Raw genomic sequence first — 26,809 nt, forward strand, 5'->3', positions numbered from 1 at the left:
AAGTAGAATACCGCAGTGATGTAGGGATGTTGCACTCCTATCAGGTTACAAAAGACCGTGACCTCTGTCTTGCTGGATTCCCTCTATTGGTTTCTCAGCTTGCTCTTGATGAAGCAAACTGCCAGTTGGAAAGACCCAGATGGCAAAACTGGGGGCAGCCTCTGGCCAACAACCAGTGAGAAACTAAGGCCCTTAGTCCAACTGTGTTCAGGGAACTGAATCATGCCAACAGCCGTGTGCGTGAGCTTGGAAGTACATCCTTCCCCAGTTGACCTTTGACATGACTCTAACCCAGGTAGCACCTGGTTCGAAGCCTGTAAGAGACGCTGCAGTAGAGAATCCCGTTCAACTGTGCCTGGATTACTGACCTACAGAAATTACCGACCCACGGGGCGCCTGGGTGGCTCAGTCGGTTGGGCGGCCGACTTCGGCTCAGGTCATGATCTCGCGGTCCGTGAGTTCGAGCCCCGCGTCGGGCTCTGTGCTGACAGCTCAGAGCCTGGAGCCTGTTTCAGATTCTGTGTCTCCCTCTCTCTGACCCTCCCCCGTTCACGCTCTGTCTCTCTCTGTCTCAAAAATAAATAAGCGTTAAAAAAAAAAAAAAAGAAAAGAAATTACCGACCCACAAATAACATTTGTGTTTCAAGCCACAGAGTTTTGGGGTAATTTGTTACAGAATAGGTAATTTACACAGGCTCCTGGGGTTTGAGGGAGCCGTGGATAGAAGCCCTAAGAAATGGAGATACCCTCAAAATTGGGAAGTTCCTTCTCCAACTTCAGAGAAGGAAGGAGAACATCAGGTGCTGACACAGAATGATCTCAGACATGGCACTGGCCCTCCCCTGCCTCAGTTTCTCCATGTGTCAAAGAGGGGGTTGGGTTAGCGCGATGACCTTAATGAGTCACAACTTCAAGATTCCAGGGATCGCTGCCTTACTCTACCTTAATAATTTTGCTCCCTGTATCAGTGGATTGAAAAGATGCAAACAACAAAAAACTACTCTAACTACAGTGATGCTTCAATCCACTTTATTAGTCCCAGTTTCACTTCTATACGTTTGAGGGTTTCGCATCCCTTTTACTGATTCAACCTGTAGGCATTGCTGGGCAGGGAACGGCTATGGAGGGAAGACGTTCTCTTTGAGCACAACGAAGACGGGACTCAGGGGCACAAACGCGCAGGTGGCAAAGTGAAGTTTGGGAGTGGGGATGCTCGCCTTGGGTTCGTTTCCCAGGTCTGCCCCTTCCCGGCCATGTGCCACCTCTTCATCTCTGAAGTGGGGATCGCAACACTCACCCCAGTGTTGTGATGAGAATTAAATTAGGTAATAGACAGAACTAGCAGCTGCCATTTATTGAGTGTTTGCTATGAGCAATTCTTTGGGGGCAAAACTCTTGGCATAGCATTTCAGACACCAAACTTACAGAACTTCCAGTCTGGAGGGTGGCTCTGCCTGTTCTCATCCCTATGGGGGTAAAGCAGACAGCTTTCTCCCTTGGGATGCTTTGGATCACTTGGGCGGGCCACCCTCTCGAGGACATCGAGGTGTCTGCTCTCAGGAGTCGGTCACACAGTTGATGCTTTCCTGGGTCCAGAATCCTGCATCGCTTCTGCTCTCCCAGGGTCTGCTGCTCCCTGGGCAGAGTGGGTCATGTCCAGAAGGCTCCCCTGCCCAACAGAGGCGATGAGACTGTCTCAGCTGAGGAGAGGGTATCCCTGGGACTGTGAAGATCCAAGGCCCCTACCCCTTCCCCAGAGAGTTGTACCTTGGGGTGAAGCTCCACCTACAAATCACCCAAACCCTAAAGCTCAACAATAGTGTCTTAAGCCCCTGTAGGGGGTGGGCAGGGAAGGAGGGTGTTCTATAGTCTGGAATCCTGGTGCCTTTCTCCCTCTGCTCTCACTTTTAATAATATGTTTCTTTGAAAAGAAAGCAAGACTCTGCATTATGTCGCGAAAAGGCAGAGATTCTGGTTTTAAGCACAGTAGCGTTTAATTCTAGCTTCACGAGTCAAGGCTGTTTGAGTAGCTTTTAGCACTTTTCTATATCTCAATCCTTCATTCGTGAATGACAGTCTAGCCCCAGCCTTGCAGGAGGACACTTTGAGAGGCAAAGCAGCCACCTGGATGCCAGGAGTTAAAACGAGATGCACAGAGTAGGTGGTCAGTACGCAATGGGAAATCACCTGAGCCTGATTCTCAACTTTGCCCTGGGAAATCAGAGATGACATGGGAACTATCTTGGGGAGTGTTGGGATATACTAGGTACTGGGTAAGTGTTAAGTATCATGGTTAAAATGTTTCTTATGAAGATAGCTTTCCTCCCCCAGTTCATGCCCGACTTCTAGGCCCATGATTCTCCCACTGCCTCTTGAAAAGGATACTGCCATGAGACCTGCAGGGAGGCTGGAAAATACATTCATTTTTTTCTTCCACAGTTCCACCAGAACTCCAGTATTTTAGCTGGGTGCATATTCCCACTCTGGGAAACACTATCCTTCTCACCTTCCTTTATAGCTAAATGTAGACACGTTACTAAGTCTGTTAAGTTATCTATCAGCAGGTATTTAAAGAGGTGGGCCACTCTCTTCTTTGTCACTTCCTCCATCCAGCTGCCTGGAACTTGGTTGTGATGGCTGTGGCTCTTGCAGCCATCTTGGACTATGAGGATCAATTCCATACCCTAAGGAGGGCAGAAGGTAAGGCAGACGGAGCCTGACTTCCTCATGTGCCACTATACAATGTCTATCTTCAGACTTCTTTATATAAGAATAAACCTCTGCCTCATTTACGCCAGTGCTGTTTTTACTTTCTCGGCTATATTTAGCACAACTCCATCCCAATGGATACAGATAGTAAAGCTCTCTTTTCCAAAAGGGTTAAAAACCTTGTCTTCCGGGAATTTATCCAAAGGGTATAATTAGATAATGCATAATGTCACATGCAAAAAGATATTCAGTGTAATCATTTGTTTATGCACGAGAAGTGGATACAACCTACATTTCCACTAGTAATGGAGAGGTTAGCCGGAACGTGGTACATAATAGAGCAGTGGCTGGGAGTTAAGGACGTGGAATCTGGAGTTAGAGACCTGAGTCCGAATCTCCCCTTGGCCGCTTACCAGCTCTGTGACTGCAGCCACTTCTGCTTCACCTCTGTGTGTTGTTTCCTTATCTACGAAGCAGGCTGACGATGACAGTGTGGGTCTGTAATGTTGTCAGAAGGATAGAATAAAATAAGGTGTGCAGAGCACTTAGCGTAATGCCTAGCTCAGTGTAATTACTGTGAAAGCTAGCGATCCTTCTCTCCTCTCCCCTCTCCTCCCTCCTGTTCTTCCCCTCCCCCACTCTCCTTCTTCTCCAATGGGATAGTATCCTGCAACTAAAGGAAGCTGCATCCCTACCACTACGACTAACACAATAAAGATGATCAAAAGATACGCTAGTGGAAATTGGAGAGCCCATTGCACACGTGTGTGTTCAGCATGACTCTAGAAGTTTGTATGTATCAGGAGGGAAACACAACCAGCAGCACTTATCTCAAAGATGTGGGTTTTAGTAATTCTACCTTGTCCTTTAAGCCTCTCTGTAATGTCTACATTATGGCGATGGACATGAAATATTGTCATAATTTATCATTACACATGACTTATTATTTCCCTTTCCTAAAATAAAAAAGCTAGGCATCCCTGAGCTATCCCCAGCCTTGGAGGAGCTGATTCTGTAGGGACCTGGTGAGTAGAAAGCCCCCAGGTGGCTGACTCAGCTCTCTCTGGCCAGATGGAGCCCTCATGGTGGGGCAGGTACAGGAGATGTGGGAGAGACCCGTCTCTAAGCAGTTACCAGGGAAAACTGCTACGTTTCCCATCATCTCTCCTGAGCATTTCCTCCCAGCCTCTTCTTTGACCTGGAGGACGGTCTCCTGCACCTTGAATGCCAGCCAGAGAGTGGATTTCAGTTCTCTCTTCCCTATGATGAAGAAAAGTTATTTGCCTAAAAAAAAAAAAAAAAAAAACCATGCAGGGAAGAAGACATTAGCCCACTAGCCACATACGCTTAGCTAATGTGCTGTGTATTTTGCAAATCCTCTTAGTAGAGAATTGTTCTATCTCCCCTCCGGCTGGGTCTGCCGCTGTGGTGCTGACGGATGCCGGCCTGGCCCCTGCAAGCCCAGCAGAAAGCCTCTGGGACACAGGCCCCCCCCCCCACCCCCGGCAGCTGAGTCGCTGCCCCAGGTGCCGTGGTGTTTCAGTGCCTGGTTTGACTGCCCTGGGGAACGGAAGACAAGACAGCTCAATGAGGTTGGAGCAGGGCGGTGGAGGGGCCCAGCTGGGTCACTGAGGCAGGAGCACCCACCAACTGGGTGGGGGCTTCCTGTTGTAAGTGGTTATTCACTTAACTGTCCAAGGGACTCAGGCCAGGCTCCCTGGGATCTCTGAAGTCTCGGCTCGTAGGTGACACCGGCATGGCTTATAGGTTGGTATTCTTCCTAGGCTCCAAACCTTTCTTCTTTGAGCTACCACGTACTGGTACTTACCATACACTTAATAAATATGTGCTCTTTATGAGGCAATCTTGACACGTCGTTTAACCCTCATACCTCCCTGTAAAGTTGTCCCCATTTTACAGATGAGGAAAGTTAAGACTCCGAGAGATAATACCACACAGATCATTCGTAGCTGGGCCAGGGTTTGAACCCCGATGTGTCTGGTTGCAAAGCTTATGCTCTACATGTGGAAGTTCTCAGCCAAGGTCGCATATCAGAGTCGCCTGTGGAGCTTGTCTATTCTAGAGATAGTAGGACCCCACCCCGGGTTTCCTGAATCACTGTTTTGCAGATGAGTCTGAAGTACAGCCTGGCTGAAGGTCACCAGAGGTCCTCAGAATCCTGAGTGCTTGCCCTGTGTGGCTCAGTCCACTGGTTCTTATGGGAGCAGGGTTGTTAGGCCTAAGAGCCCATGGTGGCTGTGGCTGTGGCCGTGGAGCACATGGCTGGTCTGGTCTTGGGGCCCTGCCATCCTCTTCCCTGTCCTCCTCACCCCATTCCCAGTTAGCCTCCTGCAGACCCCAGCTGGCCACTGGACTACTGTGGTACTGGGGCTCCTGATCAGGACCACTGCACCCGTCTCCCCCTCTGCCTCTGCTGGGCCTCGTCTCTGTCCCTTAGGGGAGAGTTGTGGGGACAGATCAGGGGCCGCCTGGTGGGGAAACTTATGCCTACCCTCTAGGGCCTTGGTCTCCAGAGGACCCGGAGGTAACTCTGTGGCTGGACAGTTGGGAGGGGAACACGCATTAACTGCTCAGGTCACACCGTGAACCCAGCTGTCTGCTCAGCCTGTGATAGCTGGGTTCCCTTATCTTCTTGGTTCTTTCCTTACCTCACCTTGGCTGTCTCCTTCGTTCATTCAGCAAGGGAGCACCAGGCTTTTTGTTAGGGCAGCCAGAGATGAGGCAGTGTCCAGATGCACGGAGTCAACTGGGCGTGACAGACCGCAAAGAGACCACTGTGTGCTGCGTGCTGTGTTCTCTGCTAGGAGAAATGGAAGCACACTCGGCTACGAGCTCAGCTGGAGGATCCACTTCTAAGACGATTCAGTCGCATGCCCGGCATGTTGGGGCTGATGGTTGGAGAAGGTCCTTGTCTGGTGGACCTCTCCAGAGGGCTGCTTGAGTGTCCTGACACCATGGCAGTTGACTTCTTCCAAAGCAAGTGATTTGAGAAGGAACAAGGCATGTTCCCCAACATGTTTTAGGATCTAGCCTTAGAAGTCACAGGACATCAGAGCTGGAGTGTCCTATTCGTTACACAGGTCAGTCCTGTTCACTGTGGGAGAAGACTATACACAGGCATGATTACCAGGAGGCAAGGATCACTGGGGGCCATCTGGGAGACTGGCTGTCAAAACAGGCACCTAAGAGAAATCTGTTTTTAAAATGACATGAGGTGCACCTGGGTGGCTCAGTTGGTTAAGCATCTGACTCTTGATCTTGGCTCAGGTCATGATCTCACAGGTGTGAGATCAAGTCCTGTGTTGGGCTTCATGCTGAGCATGGAGCCTGCTTAAGATTCTTTCTCTCCCTCTCCCTCTGTCTCTTCCTGTTCTCTCTCTCTCTCTCTCTCTCAAAAATGAAGTGAGAATTATTCCAGGAAATTTTTGGTAAGTCATCACTAAAAAATCCATTCCGCTTGACTGTTACTGCTTAAGGCCAGGTTGGCTCCTAGTGACAAAACAGGGGGTACAGGCTTTGAATTCATCCAAACCTAGGGTTAATTCGGAATTTCACTTGTTGTGCTTGGACACGTTACTTAATCATTCTGTGCCTCAGATTCCTCACCTATAAAGTGGAGAGCGATGACAGCCACCTTCTAGATTGCTCATAGGACTCACGGTGAACAGTAGCCATCCCAGCGTGCAGAGTTACAGAGTTGAATCCTGGTGCTACCAGATATTGGCTATTTGACTTTGAGAAAGTTTCTTTACTTCTCTTTGCCTCTCCACTTCTATCAAATGGCAATAGTCACAGTCTCTGCTTCATGGGGTTGTCACGAAGATTGAACGAGCATTTTTTAAATGAAATTTATTGTCAAATCGGTTTCCATACAACACCCAGTGCTCCTCCCAGCAGGTGCCCTCCTCGATGCCCAGCACCCTGAACGAGCATTTTTATAAAGTGCTTACTTAGCACTGTGTCTGGCACATCCTAAGTGCTATGTGGATATATGGGAAATAAAATAGTCTTAGTATGTAGTAGGCGTTCAATAATGGGTAACTCTCTTCCCTCCATCCAGGCTTTTGCCCCATGACAGAGACTGAAGGTACCAGAACATACTGGGGGAAAAAACGTTCATTCCCCTGGTTGAGAGGGCACTTTTAGAATGTGGGGTGGGAGCCTCCCTGGAGTGGTGTAATGTGTTTGCTGTTGCTTGGCTTTTCACTGCCTCAGATTTCCCAGGCTCCCTTCCTATTTTAGAATTTTCTCCTTGCTTTTCCGTGGTTATGCAAACAGCTGCAGCCCCAGGCCCCAGGATCCGCATGGCTCCGGGAGTTCAGGAGTCATTAATCACAGAGTGGGAGTGAATGAATTTTGCTAACCAGGGGGTGAGCCCACCACCTGAACTTGTGACCTGAAAGCCACAGAGAGAAAATGCAGTTCCCTTTCAGAATGTCTTGCTCCTAAACATCAGCTGGCAGAAGGTCCCCCAGGAGTCCCTTTCTGCTCAAATGTTGAGGTGGGGGTTGCCAGGTTTGGAGCGGCAAGCAACAAAAAGGAGCTTGGAACAGCCAACTCTAAGAATGGTCATGAACATCCGTGGCTTGCTTATTCTCAGCCAGATACTATTAGAGCTCATCCTGGGATCATTTTATCTTTGTCCTAATTTTACAGATAAGGAAACTGAGGCACTAAGAAGTTAAGTAACTTGCATAAGAACACGCACTTGGGAAGTTATAGAGCCAGGATTCAAACACAGGCAGCGTGACTCCAGAGCTCAGGCTCCGGGCTCTATATGCTGCCCTAGTGGTTCCAGTCTCTCTGGGCCGTCCCCATGCACTATATGGCTCCTTTGGAGAAGAGGACAACAGACCCAGGCAGCTCCCTGATTCTTATTTGCCACAGACCCGCTGGGGGCTGTGATTAAATCATTGCACTTCCCTCTGCCTCAGTTTCCCCAGCTGCAAAACCAGATCCCCCAGAGTCCTCCCAACTCCCAGTGAGAAGGGCACAGGCTTTAGGAAATTGGCAGACTTAGCTTTGAACCCTGGCTTCTTTGGCCAGGTCCCCTAAGTAGAGGCTCCCCTCTCTGAGCCTCAGTGTCCTTTTCTATACGCAGAGGATGGTTAAGCCAACTCTGGAGGCGTGCAGTTAGAACTGAATGAGAAAATGTATACATCATGTTGATCTCCAGAAGGTGCTCAGTAAATGTTTTCTTCCTGTTCCCACCCAACCCTGTAAATATTGTGGAACTTGACTTTTAAAAAATCCACACCCATTTATTTATTCCGCAAACATTCACTCCTACCTGTTTATCCCCAGATTTATGCTGTTACATTCATTCATCTATCCATCTGCCTGTCCGTCCTCCTCCTATCCATCCGTTCACTCATCCACACATTCATTCCCTGAAATATTGATTGAACGCTGACTTTCTGCTGGGTTCCAAAGATGGGAAAACTAAGGTCCTTGCTCTCAAGTAGCTCACAATCTGGGTTCAGCATATGGTGTCGAGTCTCATGTCACAACCAGACGTACAAAGCCTCGTTCAGTCAAGTTTAATTCACTAAGTTGACAACTCTGTTATGAAAGTAGCTTTTCCCCGAGGTTTTTTTCTCACTTAGTAGCGAGGTACTATGGTTAAACCATTAGTTTAACCTCTCATCATGTTCAAATCTGTGTTGTTGAAGTAAATCCACAGTCAACATTTGTCTATAGCCCATCCATTTTATTTGAACCATATGGCCCAGGCAACCTGCTCAGACCACCTCTGGGCTGTCACGTAGATTTCTTAGAGAGCAGAGCCAAACCCTAGGCAGGCACAGCTGCCTTTGCTACCTGGGTAACGTGATTTCTCCAGGAGTGCTCACCTCATCTAATTGGTGTAAGTGGTGAGCAATTAATGACTTGGAACCTCTTTGAAGGCACTGTAAATAAAAGGCCGGGCACCTAAGATTGAAGTGAACCAGAGGTTGCCGTAACGATGATGAATTGTTTCTCCTAGAAGGTGTCTGTTGTTGCATTTTTTTTTAAAGGAGCTAGTTAGCATCTCTCAACCATGATGACACCACACCAGGGTAAAGGTGGGAGAAGGTAGGGATTCTCTTTGCAGTTGGTGATGTCTGATAGATGCTGGAAGGGGGAAGTGTCATGAGTCATTTCTCAGGAGATGTGGACAGTGCCGGGCACTTAAGTGTCTCTTAAACCAATGAAAGAACGTTTTTCAGAGTGGAGTAGAGTGAATCTGGGTTTTGGAATGAGATCGATGTAGCTCAGTATCTTGAACTTGGGCATCTACACAGCTCCACCTTGCTCAGCTTTGATTTCCCTGCCTCTTAAATAGAGATGAGTATAGAGATCATCTTTCAGAGCCAGCATACAGTCAGTCAATGAGGTAACATAGTGTTTGCAGCTATGTCCCCAGTGACTGACCTGGGCCTGGCACGTTGTAGGAGTGCATCAAATGCTGTTCTTTTGCTCCTTGAGCACTCATGTTAGGCATTCCATTAGAAAAAAGGCTCCCTCCCTAAGAGGTTTTGTTAATCTCCATATCCCCTAGATGAGTTTCCGATTTACAGTAGGCGCCTAATAAATCTCAAATAAAGATGACCCAGTTTTCTTTGCTTTCCTTCTCTGTGGTAGATTAACTATAATGGCCCCAATTCTTCATACGCAACGTGCACACACACACACACACACACACACACACACACCATTCTATCCATGCCCTTAGCCATGTGTCCGCACTTCCTTGCACTAAAGAACCATTTACTTGGCTCTAAGGCTCAACCCGTGACATGTTTCGGCCAATGGGATGTTACCTGTGACACATACAGAGGTTTGAAAAGACATTGGCACATCTCTGCTCCTGCTCTTGCTTCATTCTGTTGCCATGAGAAGATGCTCAAGCTGTCCTGGTAGATGGTGAGAAGCACACAGACAAGAGTTTGGTCACCCAACTGCCATCTGGCCGCCAGTCATGAGAGTGAACTGAGTCGCGGCCAGCACTTCCCAGACAAGCCCAGCCTAAACCACAGACCCACAGGCTCGTGAACGAAATTAATGTTTATTGTTTTCAGCAACGGATTTTTCAGCTATCTTGTTACATAGCATTACTGTGGCAATAAATAGCTGATACGGCCCTCCCCAGTTAGTATCTGGGATGGATCTTAAACAGCGGCCGGGCGAAATGATGAAGCACTTGCTGTCATTTTTTTTTAAATTGTGCCTGGGAAAATATTTGGTCAGGAGGAGGCTGGCATTAATTGCTTAAATGATTTTTAAGCCTTATGAATTGGAAAGTCCCAGCCATCCCAGTTGGGCTGTTTCTCGCATGGAGTGTGGTCAGCTGGAATAATAACATTAATGATATTAAAATCTTACCTCCACAATGCACTTTAAGACTCACAAAACCTTCCCTACTTCTGATAGATGAGGTGACTCAGGCAGGGTCACACAGCTAATGAATGGTGGAGAACTCTTAATACAAGGTATATTCATTTTCTATGGTGGCTGTAGCAAACTATACCACAACTATAGTGACTTAAAACAACACAAATTTATGATCTTACTGTTCTTTAGGTTAGAAGTCTGACAGGGTCTCAAAATTGCAGTGTCAGGAGGACTGCGATTTTTTTTCTGGAGAATCTAGGAATAAATCTGTTCCCTTGATTTTTCCAGCTTCTAGAGACTACCCATGTCTCTTGGTCTGTGGCCGCTCTCCTCCGTCTTCAAAGCCAGCAATGTTGCGTCCCTCTGAACATTCATTTATAGTCATAGCTCTCTGACTGTAGTCTGGAAGTTTCTTCCACTTTTAAGGATTCGCATGACTAGGCTGGGTTCACCTGGATAATCCAGCATTCTCTCCCTATGTCAAGGTCCTTCACCTTAATTACATTTGCAAAGCCCCATCTGCATGTAAAGTGATATATTCACAGGTTCCAGCGGCTACGATGCGGACATCTTTGCAGGATGTGCCATACAAAGGGTCATTTCCAGTGACTTAACTCATCAGGCTTTGGCAGGTTATTGACCACCACCCCTCCCCCACCACCTTTCTCCTGCTTCTTTTTCTTCTTCTTCTTTTTTTTTTTCCTGGACAACTATAGTTCTATAGCTCCACTGGTTATGAAATCAACGTTTGGCCAAGCAGAGAGAAATGCTAAACACTTTCCCCAAAATAGATCTTGAGGCAGAGTTGCATTTGAGTACTTTGAGTCCAAGGTATTTTAGATTCCTATAAAATCACTTATCGTTAGCTACAGACACCTTTCTGATTAAAATGGTCCAAAGGGTGTGTTCCTTCAGCATTTACTGCTTACTCATCTCTGTTGGTGCAAAGAGACCAGATCCTGTAGGAGAAACGGATGTGTTTTATGGCGGGGTAGCAGCAGCAGAAATTACTTCATGCAAATGAAGCTTGGCAGTGTGACTTCATGAATAAGAAATGAACCAGTGCCTCCTCTCCCCACAGGCAATATTGCGCACTGGGAAATTAATTGTGGCATTCATTGGGTGGCCCCGGCTTCCCTGTCAGGGTTTCAGGCAGACACAAAGATGCTTCCCTTCACCCAACTGGATGTAAAACATCTATGTCCTTTACAGCTTTGCTCCATATTGTAAGTGAACAATGGGCGTGTCTCAAGTCTAAAAGCTTCTAAAGACTGTTAAGGACTTGAGAGCTCGGGGTGGAAGTCAATGTGGCACTGAGCCACACACAGTGGCCATGAGTTCAGATCACCTCTGAGTTGACCTAAGACGGCCTGGCTCTTTCGAATGACGGTCTCCTTAGTGGTTAGGCGCTTGGTCCCAGGAGCCAAAGTAACTGCGTTCAAATCCCTGCTTTGTGCCTCTCTAGCTACGTAGCCTTTGGCAAGACACTTTATCATTCTGTGCCTCAGTTTCCCTATCTACCAATTAGACCTTATAATAACATTTACCTCGTAGGGTTGTTGTGAGGGTCAAATAAGTAAATGGGAAGAAAGCACTTAGAACAAAGCCAAAGAAGTCTACTGACACCAGGCCATGGAAGTGCCAGATAATGTTACTTCAGCTAAAATTGAAATGAATGGTTGGTGATCTTTGCTGCTGATGGTCTAGATGTTCACAGTGTCATCAAGATCAAATAGAAAAACAAGACTAAGAATGAGAAGTCTTGGGTTCCAGCCCCACCTGTTGGTCCCCAAATGTCTGGGTAATTCATTTACCTTACTCAGTCTCTGTCTTCTCATCTGCTGGATGAGGTAATAATTGTTCCAGTTATATGTCACCACGTAACAAATCACCTCCAAAGTCAGTGACTTAAAATAACAACCATTTTGTTATAATTTATAATTTTGTGGGTTAGGAACTCGGGCAGGGCTCAGCTGAGTGATTCTTCTGCTCCATATGGCATCGTGTGGAGTAAGGTCACTTGTGGAATTCAACCAGCGATGAGTTGACCTGGAGGGTAGAAGATGGTTTCACCCAACGTACGGGGCCTTGGCTGGAGAGATGCCTCGAAGGCTGGGCTCAGGTGGAACTCTGAGCTGGAGCACCTACATCGGGCTGCATCAGCATGGTGGCCTGAGGGTTTGAAGTCCGATGCTCCCAGAGACAGTGTTCCAAATGACAGAGGATGGGAACTGCCAGCTTCATAAGGCCTGGCTTTGGGAACCGGCACGGTGTCACTTCTGCCATATTCTATCAGAGTGGAAATAGAGCCCACTCAGATTCAAGGGGATGGGACGTAGACTTCGCCTCTGGATGGGCAGTGTGTCAAAGAATTTGCCATCTTCAATCTTCGAGATGATTCTGGCCTTATGATCATGGCGTGTGGACACCAAGTACTGTGCTAACATGGTGCGTGTGAAAGGGAGCTATCTGTTGTCTTTTTCGAAGGTCTCTCCTTGGCTCATGATGGTGACGTACGCAGAAGAACTTCAAGGCTTTGATCCCACGGTGTTACAGAAATCTGGAACTTCCAACATGTCAAAGACTCCAAGCCTGTTGGAGGAGGCAAAGTAAATGTCATAGCTATGTAAAACTTGAATGTGCTGCCTTTGTGAGGAAGTGAGCGTCCTGTCACTGAAGGTATTAGGGCCAAGCTAAATGACCACTTCTTGAGGATTTTCAAAGTGGTCCGGTGTGAACGGTGAAGCTATGTGACATGTGAGGTAGACTTCGGGGATGAGAGTTTATGAATCTTCAGTTTCTGGGGGAAGCCTCTGGGTCTTGTTCTCTCAGTCTAGAGTACTAGGATGAAGACAGTTCAGAGCGACTCACAGGGCTTTGTGACTACACCCAATGGGTCCCGGGGCCAGAAGCAAAACCTGCCTCTGCAGATAGTCCCCACCACCGACTTGGGAGACAGGGAAAGGGAGTCAGCATTTTGAGCAGATATTGGGGGATGGCGAGCAGGCTGTGCTACGCATGTTATATGCATGATCTCGTTAGATCCTCACGCTTACCTTGAAAGATGGTGGTGTTCTCCTGATTTCTTAGATCTGGAAACTGAGGCACAGAGAGGTTAAACTCCTTGCCATGGAGTTCAGGACTCATCCCCAGGCCTGTAGTCCTCCCAAACCCAGCCTCTTCCCACTTCTACATTCCACTCCCGTCAGTGGGAATACACTGTGCTCACTGGGCTTCCTTTGGTGGCCCATGACAGAGACGCCATTCGGATGGCATTGGGTAACAGGGGGCGTTTAATGGAAGGTAGTAGATAAGTACCTAGACCAAGTAAACCCCAAGGAGGGTAAAAGAGCAGCTGAGCTTAAGGAACTCAGGAGCCATGCCTGTGACAGCCAGTAAGTCTCTTTCAGTAGCTCCTGCCTTGGTTTCTCTCGGCGTGTCAGCAGAATTCTTCTTTCGTGCCACAGGCTGACCTTATTTAGGTGGCAGACAGCATGGCCACTAACCACTCACGAGATTTCTTACATCCAGCTGTAGATCCTGTGGGTGTTTGTTTCAGAGAGAGAGTGTGTAAAGGAAAACAGACTGAGTCACTTAATCCCCGCTTTTAAAAAATCCCAAGGAAGGGAGGAATTCATTGGTTCAGCTTGGGTCAGGTGTCCCCAGTGGACAGATTAACCATGGCTTAGGGTGGGTGTGAGGGTCCCCGTAAGACTAGGATGGAATGGGCAGGCCGGGAGAAGAAGGAAGACTAGCGCTGGTCAGCAAGGCTGGAAATGACCACTGTATCTTTTAGATGGGGGTCATTCCTACAGCTCATGGCAGGACCAAAGAGCCATAAATCACACCTCACTTCCAAGTTCAGCCTGTAGGAAGCTCCACCTTCCATACTGAGAAGGCAGTCTGCCTAGATGTGTCTTAGACCAGCTTCTCTAGGATACAGAGCCTGAAGCAAAGATGAAGATTTGGATGCTTCATTTGGGGGCTGCCAACCCAGGCCACGAAGGTGAGACAAAAGGGAAATGAGGTGAGAGGATGCGAAACAACACTGTGGTGCCTTACCTTGATGGCTGTTGTCTCACAAAGAGCCGTGGAGAAACACCCAGGTCACCACACAAGATCTCTTGGCTTGGCGCATGGGGATTCTGTGAACGGGCAGCAAGAGGAGACTGTCGTGAAATAGTCCATGGAGAGAGGAAGAGAAGGGGAGGATGTGGCCAGCATGCCCCAGTGGGAGTTCACTCTTCTTAATGACTGTGTCCCCCAGTGCCATCAGCAGCCTCTGGGGTGTCAGTTCTCACACCAGGCTGCATAGTATTTCATCCAAGTCGAGAAGAGGTCAGAGGAGCCAGGACCTCTGGGCAGGTGGCTGGGAAGGGCCCCCACTCCTAAGACTTATAAGAGGTTTGACAGAATCACCTGGGCCCAAGTGAGGCACAGCAGCAGCCAAGGGAGAGTGAGCAGCCTTGAGAAGGCCTTTGGGACTGTTCATAAGATTTATGTCCCAAGGACTTTGGGAAGTGACTGGATTTCTCTGAGCCTCAGTGTCCTCAACTGTAAAATGGATTTGACAGTACCCACCCATCTTCCAGATCAGAAATCGTATCAGTTCCAGTTGAGTGTGGTGCCCAGCACCTAGCCAGCACGAAGCACAGAGCGACTATTATTTGTAGGGTTATGAGTGGCTCCACTCTGGTGACGTTAGCGTGGCTGCATTCCCTGGGGGAAAACCATTGAGTTTTGATAAAAACTCTTGAGCTATGGGAATGCAAGCTGGTGCAGCCACTCTGGAAAACAGTGTGGAGGCTCCTCAAAAAACTAAAAATAGAACTACCCTACGACCCAGCAATTGCACTACTAGGCATTTAGCCACAGGATACAGGTGTGCTGTTTCGAAGGGACACATGCACCCCCATGTTTATAGCAGCACTGTCAACAATAGCCTAAGTATGGAAAGAGCCCAAATGTCCATCGATGGATGAATGGATAAAGAAGATGTGGGATATATATACAATGGAGTATTACTCGGCAGTCAAAAAGAATGAAATCTTGCCATTTGCAGCTACGTGGATGGAACTGGAGAGTATTATGCTAAGTGAAATTAGTCAGAGAAAGGCAAAAATCATATGACTTCACTCATATGGGGACTTTAAGAGACAAAACAGATGAACATAAAGGAAGGGAAACAAAAATAATATAAAAACAGGGAGGGGGACGAAACAGAAGAGACTCATAAATATGGAGAACAAACAGAGGGTTATGGGAGGGATTAAGGAGGGGGGGTGGGCTAAATGGGTAAGGGGCACTAAGGAATCTACTCCTGGAATCATTGTTGCACTATATGCTAACTTATTTGGATGTAAATTTCAAAAAAAAAAAAAAAAACAACAAACAAACAATAAAATTAAAAAAATAAAAATACATAAAAAAAAAAACTCTTGAGCTAGAATATTGGGTGGATTCACAGATCTGAGAGAGAGACGAAAAGAGGAGGAAAATGCCATCCAGAAAAGAACCGCATAAAGTACCTGTCCATTGCTCACTCCTCACATTGCGTACTTTGTGGGGATCACTGCAAAATGGACACGCGCGGCCCCTCGTTTAAAAATTATTAAGAATTTGAAGTTGGCAGAAGCAGAGCACTAAACCAAGCATGGACCCTTCTGAACGCAGAGCCCTATGCGACTATATAGGTCACACGCCCACGACACCGTCCCCATCCCCACAGTTACACATTGTCACCATGAAGCATATGCTGCTGTGGGCCAGAACTTGGCAATGATCCCTTTTCCCTAGCAACGTCTCTCCCTGCCTGTGCCCGCTTGATGGGGTCTTGGAAGCATCCTAGAAGGGGGAGAGATTTGGAGCGGATTGAAAATGCCTCGACCTGAGCCCTGATGGTGTCATCAGCGAGTCAATGTATAATGTAGCGTTTAAGGGCAAATATAGAACATATACGTATATATAGATTTTTTCTGTTGATGCGATTCTATGTACTCACAGGAGTGTTGCCATGGTGATTGGCAGGGCCAGCTGTTGTTTCGTTTCCCCCAAAGAATTGTATGGTAATGATGGCCCCCTGGAGAGTTCCCCTGGGGCAAGGAATGATATTAAAAATCTGCAAATCAATGAACAGGTAGTGCATAGAACCTCATTCTCATTAGTTGTAATTAACAGGATTTTACAGCACATTGATGAGAAGTGGCCAACTTGGGATAGAAATGTAGAGAGTGGACTGCTTTTAGAGCCTGAGTGTGAATCTTTATTGTCACTTAATAGCTGTGTCACTGAATTCCTCTGAGCCTCAGTTTCCTCATTTAGAAAATTGGGATCATTGTGCCAAACTGTGGGGGCATTCAAATTAAGGTATGTGAAACACTTAGCTCAGTTTCCGGAATATTGTAGACATGTGTTACATGGTTGTTCTGATGGTGATATTAATGATAATAATTAATAATAATAATGCAACTTCCATTTATCGAGGAATCCCACCCATTGTCCTAATGTTTACCTACATTGTTTCATTTAATTTTTATAAGCAACCCTATCAGGTGAGTAAATTGTCATCTTCATTTTATAGATGAGGACACAGAAAGGTTAAGAGACTTGCCTGAGGTTACATAGCTAGTAAATGACAATGTCAGGATTCAGACCTCTGAGGTCTAACTATAGAACCCAAGCTCTTAAGTGCTATATACAGTGTCCCTGGGATAAGGATTAATAAAGACATGAAACCCGAAAAATACTGGGAGCCATGCGGTCTTCTAGATTTCAAGATGGGTCCTTGATGAAATAGGAACACATTTCTTTCTGTAGCAAAGGCAGTGGTGAGGCAAGATTGGGGCAGGGGGTGTTTGAATAAGGGTCTACCGGTGGGGACTGCTCTGTGGACCAGCCTTGCTCAGTCTCAGGGGTTCAGAGATCTCTTCCTAGGACTGTCTCACCCATTCTTCTGGAGCTGTAGCAGCTCCTACCCTGGTCTGAATTATGGGTCAGGATCAGTGGGTTGACTCACTGACTACCCCCTCCAACGGACCTTCCTCCCCAGGGCTCTGGGGCTGATGATCTTCATCTTCCTCTGAGCGAAACAAAAACAAATAAGTATTCAAGCACAAAACCAGACTTCTCTCTAGTCCGATCTGGTTCCTCAAATCTGGCAGGTAACTCCTCTCCCCAAGGCCTCTGCACTCGTCGCTCTCACTTTCTGAGCTGCTCGCTCCAGCCCTCACCCCTAGTCCCACTCGTTGTTGGACAGATACCTGATCATCCTTCATATCTGAGGGAAATATTTCTTCCTCAGGGAAGCCTTCCCTGACTACCCCCGATCCCAGGCTATGCTAAGTCCTCCTGTTATACGCTCTTACAGCCACCTGTCTGCCTTTTGTATCATTTATGAAAACTTTAATTAACTATGAGAGTAATGATTTGATTAAGATCTGTCTCTCTTAGTAAATCTCTTATTACTCTTGTATCCCTTAATGCTTATAACAATGACTGACTCTGAATTTGCTGAATAAATAGATGAACGGATGTAACTTCCAAAGTCCTCCCATCTGCACTGGGGGGAAAGCTTGTGCCTCGCAAGGGGAAAACATCATAGCTTTTCCGGCTTCCTCAATATTTGGCGGGATGGCTGTGGTCCTACTAAGTGTTCAAGAGAACACAAAACAGAGTCATTACATAGCAGGTCAGCATGGGAAGGAAGAGAAGAAAGTAAAATTACTAAGCATGTATTACAGTTAGAATTTAGTCCTCAAAACCCCTGAAATACAGGGGAAATGATTTGCATTTGACAAATGAGGAAACAAAAAAAGAACAGAGCATTAATTAGGGCAAATTAGTCCATACTCTGCACTCCAGTGCTCTGTCCTGTAAAATGAGGATAGAGATAGGTGGCTGGGACAACCCTTGAGATCCCTTTCAACCTGGGGGTGCCTGAATGGCTCAGTCGGTTAATTGTCCGACTCTTGATTTCAGCTCAGGTCATGATCTCATGGTTCGTGGATTCAAGCCCCCCATCTGACTTTCCACTGACAGTGTGGAACCTGCTTGGGATCCTCTTCCTCCCTCTCTCTCTCTCTCTGTCTCTCTCTCTCTGCTCCTCCCCTGCTCATACATTCTCTCTCTCTCTCTCCAAAACTTAAAAAAAGATCCCTTTCAACTTGGTCCTTCTGACTGAAGTTTAGCCTCCTGATGTCCATCTGTGTATGTGTGTGTGTCTGTAAGTACACAAAATCATCTGGAACAGGAACGTTGTCGTTAGCACGAGTGCAGGGGCTGCAAATTCTCGGAGGAGCACCCAGCCTTAGATAATTACATCCCAAAGTTTGGACAGGAGTGTCCATGTCCTGTGCACCCTGGGGAGGCTGGAATATCTTGTTCAGCTCTTATACTATGCCATAGGAAGGATTATAAAGGGATTAGATGCAAATGCATTTAAGATTTGGCTGAATCAGGCTTGTATTTCCAGCACTGATAGTGGGATATTTATTCAACCTAGGATCATAGGATGCTTCTCTTAGCTTTTTCCTGCTGAGCTGTGATAAATGATAATGCAATCAGCAGAAGCAAGATGGGAAGGTAATCAGTTGTCCCACCTTCTTTTTGCTGGTTCTTTGCATTTCACCAATGTTTACCCCCTTAAGCCACTGATTTGCCACGCCTAGAACTCTAAGGAAGAAATGGAATTTTATGCTGGAGGCTGATCAGTTGAACCCTTGATATTTGCTGGAATTGCTTTCATCTTGCCCAAAACATTCAGCTGGAAAGGTTATGAGCTGGATCTTGCAGGGACCCATCCCAAAGGATGGGTCTGGGTCTCTCCTCCTTCCCCAGGGTATTAAAGAACAATCTGGTGGTTTTAGTTCCTTGACTTTTATAGGCGCAGACAGACTGTCCAATGAGACTGGAAAGCCAGAGGCCATTTTACAAGTTGGGGATATGCCAGAAGGACACTTGCAATGGAAAACAGGGACCAGAGAAGGTATTCAGGGAGAGGAAGATATCCAGTGAAAGGAAGATACAGTGAGAGGAAGAAATCCAGGGATTGGGGTTGGTCCATGAGGAAATGAGGAAAAACCCTTTTAGGAAGTAATACTAACCAATCCACCTACAGCTCTGTGTGCCAGGCACTGCTCTAAGCACATTATGTGCATGAACCCACCGAACCCCGCAGTTACCCTATGAGTTTGGTACCATTTGTGTCTAATTTAAACATGAGGAAACTGAGGCATAAAGAGGTAGGAGCCAGTGCTCTTCACAGATTGGCTAGCCTTGCCCTCTGATAATGGCAGTGATAATTACAACCACGATGATATTAGTTAGCAGTGGTGGCTACAATTCACTACTGACCAGTAGCCCAGCTCTGGGCTAAGTCCTATCTCAGGTGATCTGAGCACACACCTCAGGAGGTTGTACCTATTTTTATCCCAAATCGTGCAGGGGAGGAAGAAGGTGGGAGGTGGTCAATTGGGCTTCCAGAGGTGACAGAACAGCACCAGCCATTAGGCCCAGGACCATCTTGGTCCAACCCGTTTTTCGTCACTGCACAGCACCTTTTGCATTGACACCCTGCCCAGTGAGGACGATCCTGTCATTTTCTCACCAAAGAGCACCGAGAAGTGGGCAGCTCTTCTCTTCCTGGCTTGTCAGGGTAGCATCTCTTGAGTTTTCTTTGGCAACTGTGTCCTAGGCACATGGAGAAAAAAATATGAAGAATAAAGGTGGGGGGTGCCTGGGTGGCTCGGTCAGTTAAGCATCTGACTTCGGCTCAGGTCATGATCTCATGGTTCGTGGGTTCGAGCCCCGTGTCGGGCTCTGAGTGTGCCGATAGCTCAGAGCCTGGAGCCTGCTTTAGATTCTGTGTCTCCCTCTCTCTCTGCCCCTCCCCTCCTCATGATCTCTCTCTCTCTCTCTCTCTCTCTCTCTTTCTCTCAAAAATAAATAATGAACATTAAAAAAGTGTTTTAGAAGAAGAGTAAAGGTGGGTGCTGGGGCAGAGGACTTGGAATTATCAGGGTAGGAAGACCAGCTCTTTATTTTTCTTTATAAACTCAAAAAAAGCTGGGATTGGGCTCTATTTATTTGCATGTGATGTGCTTTATCATGTACAATGTGTGTGTTCACACGCCCCATCTTGGTGGGTCCTCGCCGCAAGGCTCTGGGACACTTGTTTATTAATCTTGGTTTGTGGCCAAGGGACAGGTCCAGGAGGCTTGGTCAGGGTCTCACACCAGGAAATGGCAAAGCCTGTCCCTCTGCCCATATTTCCTGAGGCCGAGTCTGTGGGTCTTGTCAGGCTGTGGCCCCAGGATGCTTGAACTGGGTCCCAGGGTGGGGCTTAAAAAGTGAGGAAGGTCTGATTTCACTGACACGAAATATCCAGAACAGGCAAATGTAGAAATAGAAAGTCGATTCATGGTTGCCCAGAGTTGGGGAAGAATGGGGGGAAAGGAGTGACAGCTTGTGGATGTGGGGGGTTTTTTTTGGGCGGGCATAAAAATGTTCTAAAATTGATTATGGTGATGGTTGCCCAACTCTGAACGTATTAAAAACAACTTAGTTGTGCACTTTAATTGGATGAATTGTGTGAGCAAGATGTATCAATAGAGCTGCTATTATCTAAACAAACTTGAGGAAGGCATTTGGGGGTGAGGAAAAGCAAAGGGAAGTGCGTGAGAAGTGCCGGGCTGGGGGCGGGAGCTTGTTCCAGCAGCCTTTCTGGTCCATAAAACTTCTGCAAAGCAGAGGCTGCTGACTTCTCATCAAACAACTGCTATTTCTCTGCCAGTCTCCGTCACCCTTCTGTTTGGGCCTGGGAGGTGATGCTGGAGGGGATCTCTGCCCTCATCACCCAGGCATCAGTGCCCTGAGGACCACCCCATAGGGCCTCTGCCTTTGCTGGGGCCCTGGAGAGCCCAGCAGCCTCGTCCTGGCCTCAGGCCTTGCCATCTGGCCCAGCCTTTCCCTTCTGACCCCGGGCACTTTGCACATCCAACCCAGACTGAAAAACAAAGTCCTATCCAAAAACTGCATTTGCCAAATAGGAGTGGATGTAGCCAGTAACAACACATTCTGGTGTCTAATGGCCAGAATTCTGCACGCTGTCCTCTGGGGTCCCTGCCTAATGCCTTTTGTACCCCAGCCCAGTCTTTGACATAGCTCCGCCTGGACAGATTCCAAAGGAAATAGACAAACTCTGTTGTCCTTCCCACCAGGAAGCTACTCTGTTCCCTGGGGATCTCTCCACCCAGAAGGTTCTGTTGGGACCCTTAGGTGCCCTTCCTGAGGGTGGGAGGGAGGTGGGGGTGTCTGGTCAATGCTGAGAGATGGGGGCCGCAGGGAGGGGGTGAGTGGTACTTTGCAGACTCCTCTGACTTTGTCTCCAGGGAAAATAGCCTCTTTCATTCGCTGTAACTGAAACCCATAGCTGGCAGCTTCCTTTCTTGGGCAGCCGCTGGGCGCAGACGCTGGGACTTAATTAGAGATGAAGGCGGAGGGAAATCTGAGAAGGGAAGGAAGCTATGGGAAGTGGTACGTATGGAGGGGCCAACTGCCAAGAGGTCCAAGTGTCTGGGGAGCCAGAAGAGAGGCTTCGCCAGGGAGCGGGGGGAACAAGGAAAGAGAGTCCCGTCCCCTGATGGTAGGCTAACATCACGCGGTGACTGTAACGCATTCACATTTTATTTAAATTCTTAGAGTAGAAACTCAATTCCCTAGGATGGGGCAAAATGGCTAATTTGAATTTCTAGGTAGCTCAGGCACAAACCACTTTTCTGTTTCAAGCTTTGCAGGAAAAGAGTTTGGAGGTAGCCTCTGTCTCCTCCTTGTCTGTCCTGGGTGGCTTTCTAGCAATATGTCTCAGTGTCGTTATCCCACACCCCTTCCCAGGCATGCCCACCAAATTGCGATCAGATCCCCAAGTAAAGTTGGCTTTTGCAGCCACAGAATACACGTCCTGTTTCCACTGGTCTGGGCGTCGCGACGACGAGGGCGCACAAGCTGCTGTGGATAAGAAGTAGAAAGTTACTTCTCACGATTGACTTGAAAGATGTGAGAACTTGGCTTGGATCATATGTAGGAGAGCACAGAAAGGCCAATAAAGAACTCCACTCACACAAGTGTGACAGCTGGGCACTTTTATAGAAAGGGTGAAACTTGGTTCTGTTGCAGCGGCAACGATGTGATTATCGCCAGCTCGGTTCGTGGTGCCTCACGTCTTTTTATTGCTCAAGAGCGTGTCATCCGCAGCTTTTGTACTTGAAGGGGTGTTATTCTCAACCAAAAAAAGTTGCGCCCCAGTAGGGTCAAGGAGCAGGTGGAATGCGTAATGACCCTATTAATTGCAGCGGCCGTTTGTATGGAAAACCGTGTGGTGGGGGTGAGTGTCCCCCAGGGAAGGCCTCTGGGTTCTCAAATCCCAGAGTGGTGGCACCCTGATGTGGCTGCCGTGCTCTTGTCATTGAGCAGCAGCAGCAGGGTGTCTCCATGAAAGGGACGGACGGACGTTCCTGGGCCGGATGGGGCTCCGGTGGACGGGCCGGTGCACAGTGATGCGCACACTGTATACGTGCCCTGCCCCCACACTCCCTTATTTTGTTTCTTTTGTGGCCAGTTGTTATGGGTAGAATCGCATCCCCCAAGAAGATAGATTGAGGTTCTAACTCTCACTGCCTCAGAATGCAACCTTATTTGGAAATAGGGTCCTCACAAGATGCAACTCGTTCAAATGAGGCCACATTGGAATGGAATGGGCCCCTGATCCAATATGACCCGTGTCCTTATAAGAAGAGGAGAGACAGACACATGGAGAGCAGACCGCCATGGGATGATGGAGGCGGAGATCAGAGTGGGGCAGGCTGCCAGCCAAGGAATGGCAGGGATTGCCGGCCGCCCCCAGAAGCCAGGAACAGGCAAAGAAGGATCCCACCCAGAGTCCCAGAGTGAGCATAGCCTGCTGACACCTTGATTTTGGATTTCTGGCCTCCAGAACCGTGAAACGATACGTGTTGCTTTATTTTTTTAAATTTTTTGTTTGTTTGTTTTTGTTTTTATTTATTTGAGAGACAGAGAGAGCACGAAAGAGCGCGGGAGTGTGCACAAGCAGGGGAGGGCCAGAGAGAGAAAGACACAGAATCCGAAGCAGGCTCCAGGCTCCGAGCTGTCAGCACAGAGCCCAATGAGGGGCTCAAACCCACAAATCGCGAGATCGTGGCCTGAGCCAAAGTCAGACGCTCAACCGACTGAGCCGCCCAGGAGCCCCAGTAAATGTTGTTTTAAGCCACCCAGTTTGTGTACCTTGTCACGGTAGCCCTAGAATGCTAATACGCCAACCCCCACCATGCCCCGCCATTGCAGCCTGACGTGCATTTTTTCTTTAAAAATTCTAATACCTGCATCGAGGGCAGCATCCAGGCCCACAGGCCTGTGGGCCGTTCTTCCTCCTCAAGATGCTTTTGCAGTGCTCTGCTCCAGGCCCTGTTGTGTTTGTCTCTAGGGTGCCTATAGCAGGGGAAATCCTAATTTGCCCATTTTCAAGCTTCAAGGTGGGACTGTTGTCCTCAGAACCTTACTTTTACAGACATTTTAGGTGAAATTATTTGCCAACCACCCAGCTCAGATCTTCCCATCAGGCCACAAGAGTCACTCAGGTATGGCTCCCACCCAACACAGCCTGAAAGCTGCTGATGGGAGCAGAGTCCACTTTCTCCTCATCTCTGAGAAGCTCACTAGCTTTTTTTTTTTTTATCTCTGATGTTTGATTTGGAGGTGTATTTGACATTTAACCCAAGGAAATGCTCCCTAAATCAACTATGCATTTAAAGCCTGGGAGGAAGCCACTCAGGCTGCCCAGGGCGAACTCCTGGCTCCCAGGCCAGTTGGCTGCTTGGCCATCCATAGCAGAGCTCCAGGCTTTCCGAAAGCCTTCCCTGTAGCAACTCCTTCTTTTATGAGGGGGAAGCTTTGGACTCGGGAGCCTGACCAGAGCAGGCGGCGTGGCCCAGGCAAGCCCGGGCTGGCCCAGGCTGTGTGCCAGGCTGAGACCAAGCCCAGAGGACGAGTGTTGAGGGGCTTCTGAGCACATCCACCTTCTGTTTTAAAATAGGACAGCTGACCGGGGAGTTTGGAAACTGAGGCTCCCCACTCCCACTAAATGTATGACTTTGTAAAGGAAGAAAATAATAGTGAAGCACATGGACTTGGGGTTTTGGACCCCAGCTCTGAACATGACCAGCTGTGTGATTCTGGGCTGTATAACATAACACCCATAAGCTTCAGTTTCCTCAAATGTGGCACGAGGTGACGTGGGGGAGAGGGAAACACCTAACCTGAGACAGCTCGTGGGACGAGTAATGTTACGGTGTTTATAAAGCACGTTGCACGGCGTCTGGCACGCGGGAGGATGAATTCGGCTTGGTGAGAAGATGACAGAAGGAATCATTGCTGATTCCCTTGCTCGGGCCCCGCGGTCCACCCTCTCGGTTGCCCGGGTTGTTACGGGGTCATCTCAGAGCTGTATCTTGCAGACGTGCTCGGTTACCCTAGTGCCAGCCTGGAGGGGCTCTGGGTGTGGTTGGCCACCAAACGTCTGGGAGTCATTCCGGAATTCCAGGTCCAGCCACAGAGCTAGATGAGGCTCGTGACTAGGCTTACCCAGATGTTGCACCGGGAGCCAGTGACACACTGGCCAGGTGGAGTGGTTCTCAACCGGGGTTCCGTGGCCCCCAACTGGTATGCCCAGCACCCTTCACGGGGGAGAAAACCAACTAGAATCAATGGGTGAAAGTAATTTTGTTATAACTGGGTGGTAGAGCTGGGATTCGAACTCCGCCCACGTAGCTCTAGAAACTCCAGCAGTGGGTAGCACAGCCTGCGGTCCCCCACCACCTACGGGATAGGGGCCAGTCCATACATATTTGCTCAGTGAATGAAGGCATGCAAGGCTGACCGCCTTCCAGCTCCGGCATTCAGGAAGACTTTCCCCGGCCGTACCTGCTTTAGCTTGTGATCCAGCCAAGCTCACTGGTGAGCCATATTATTCCCCCTGACTGAGCGGACTTGGCCAGGGCACGGGAGTTCACTGAGATCAGACCTGGAGGAGTTGTCCTTCGGCAAACAGCTCTTGGGAGGAAAGAGCATGAACGCCACAGGAATGATGATTCCACAAAGCCTGGCCGGCCTCTCCGGGAGATGCTGTGCCTCCTCTGGGGATGCTGAGGCTGGAAGCAGGATGCGCTTTTGAGAGACAATTCAGCTGCAGCATGAACCTGCTAATTAGGGTTGTGTTTATTTTGCGCTACATAAAGCAGATTTGATGAACTGAGCCGGATGGAAACGTTTTGAGGGAATAGTTCTTTCTCTCTGGCGGGGACTTTGTTCAGCTCTCTTTGGGCCTGAGGGCCCCGAGGTCCTTTCTTTGCTGGCCCAGAGAAGGCAGAAGGTTTCTGGCAGGGCACCTGGAGCTGGGCTGTCCTCCTGCTCAGGTGGCCCCTGGCTTTAGGGATAATATGGCTGCCTCTAGCCCTTTTACATGCCATGCACCTGTAAACAAACACGCATGGCAATTTTGCCAGATTATGGTCCAGACGCTAACACCGTACCATTTTAAGGCACGTGTGGCCATCTACAGATGAATTTAAACAGTTTGCTGAAATCTAGGAAACTATTAAAGGACTTACCCGTATAGAAGAGAACAAGCCACATGATGCCTATAGCATGGCAAAATTCTCCCCGTGGCCTATGCCCCCCCCCCCCCAACTGTCTCTGCCCCATCTGTTCGGCACTTTTCCCATCCTCACACCCTACTCTGTGCTCCAGCCACACTGCTTGCTTTCTGGTCCCATGCCAGCTCCTTCCTGGCTCAGGGTCCTTGCAAACACTGTTCCTTCCTCTTCCTTCCTCTTTTCTCCTCCTTTGGGGATGCCCTCCCCTAGTTTACTCTGTCTTTAGGGACTCCAACTGCAGGCCTCTTGCAGAGAACACGAGCTCCCCAGTAACATGAAAGATGGTCCGGATTTCCGAAAAGAAGAGTAAGAGAGCCCAGTGGTGTATTTCCAGGTATCTCTGGGTACCAGACATTCTGCTGGTTTCTGTCATGATCTGGCATTCACAGGAGGAAGGGGTGTGGGCCTCGAGAGAGCAGAGGCCACTGCCAGCTGCCACTGTCATTTCATTACTCATCTGCTAATTGTGGCAAATGGGGATTTTACAGCTCCCCTGGCCCTCATTGTGAGCTGTGGCAGTGTTTTGATGGAGAAGGGGTGGGGGGAGGAAGGCCAGCCTGAGAATCCTTTCAAGGGGCCCATGTGTCTGCCTGGCTGGTTCATGTGGGTCTTGTGAGCCTGAGACTGGGTCCTGTAACCGTTTGGTGATGAGGCAGGGAGGGTAGGGACCCATAGATTCCAGGCCGAACCCTGCTTCTCCCGCGTCTTGGCGAAATCGGCAGCTTGGATCGTTCACATCTGGTGGTCAGTCGTTCCCACTGGGCTGAGAAGAGTGCTAGGTCATGTGTGGCTGCTGGGCTGACCTTCTGAGGGGGGTGGTGGGGGCCAAGGGTAGACACAGGACTTCCTTCTGGAGACCACGGATCCAGAAGCCAGTCCCCAGGTCCTGGGCGGCCATGGGGAGCCAGAACAGCAGGGAGCAGGGCTCTGGAGAGCAGAGGCTCAGGAGGCTGACCAGCAGGACCTGGCTGGCTTCAAGTGGC

The 26,809-nt window shown here is 48.5% G+C and overlaps 2 long non-coding RNA genes across 3 annotated transcripts in view; one reads left to right on the plus strand and one right to left on the minus strand.

Moving 5' to 3' along the window:
* The window catches only part of LOC122231086, a 204,550-nt gene that overhangs the window by 50,253 nt on the left and 127,488 nt on the right, over positions 1-26,809 (plus strand). The gene's annotated exons all lie outside the window — the stretch shown is intronic.
* On the minus strand, positions 921-16,097 carry LOC102952346. 2 transcript variants are annotated; one of them, XR_006208219.1, is made up of 9 exons: positions 15,633-16,097; positions 14,167-14,249; positions 13,423-13,644; positions 13,161-13,203; positions 10,284-12,696; positions 9,547-9,626; positions 3,844-3,969; positions 3,123-3,207; positions 921-1,669 (listed from the first exon to the last, which is right to left on the minus strand). It is a non-coding gene; the product is annotated as an uncharacterized LOC102952346 (long non-coding RNA). The 2 variants fall into 2 exon arrangements; XR_006208221.1 differs by having other exon boundaries at positions 15,992-16,024.

Source organism: Panthera tigris, chromosome D1 (genome assembly GCF_018350195.1).
Source record: "Panthera tigris isolate Pti1 chromosome D1, P.tigris_Pti1_mat1.1, whole genome shotgun sequence".
Taxonomy (NCBI): Eukaryota; Metazoa; Chordata; class Mammalia; order Carnivora; family Felidae; genus Panthera; species Panthera tigris.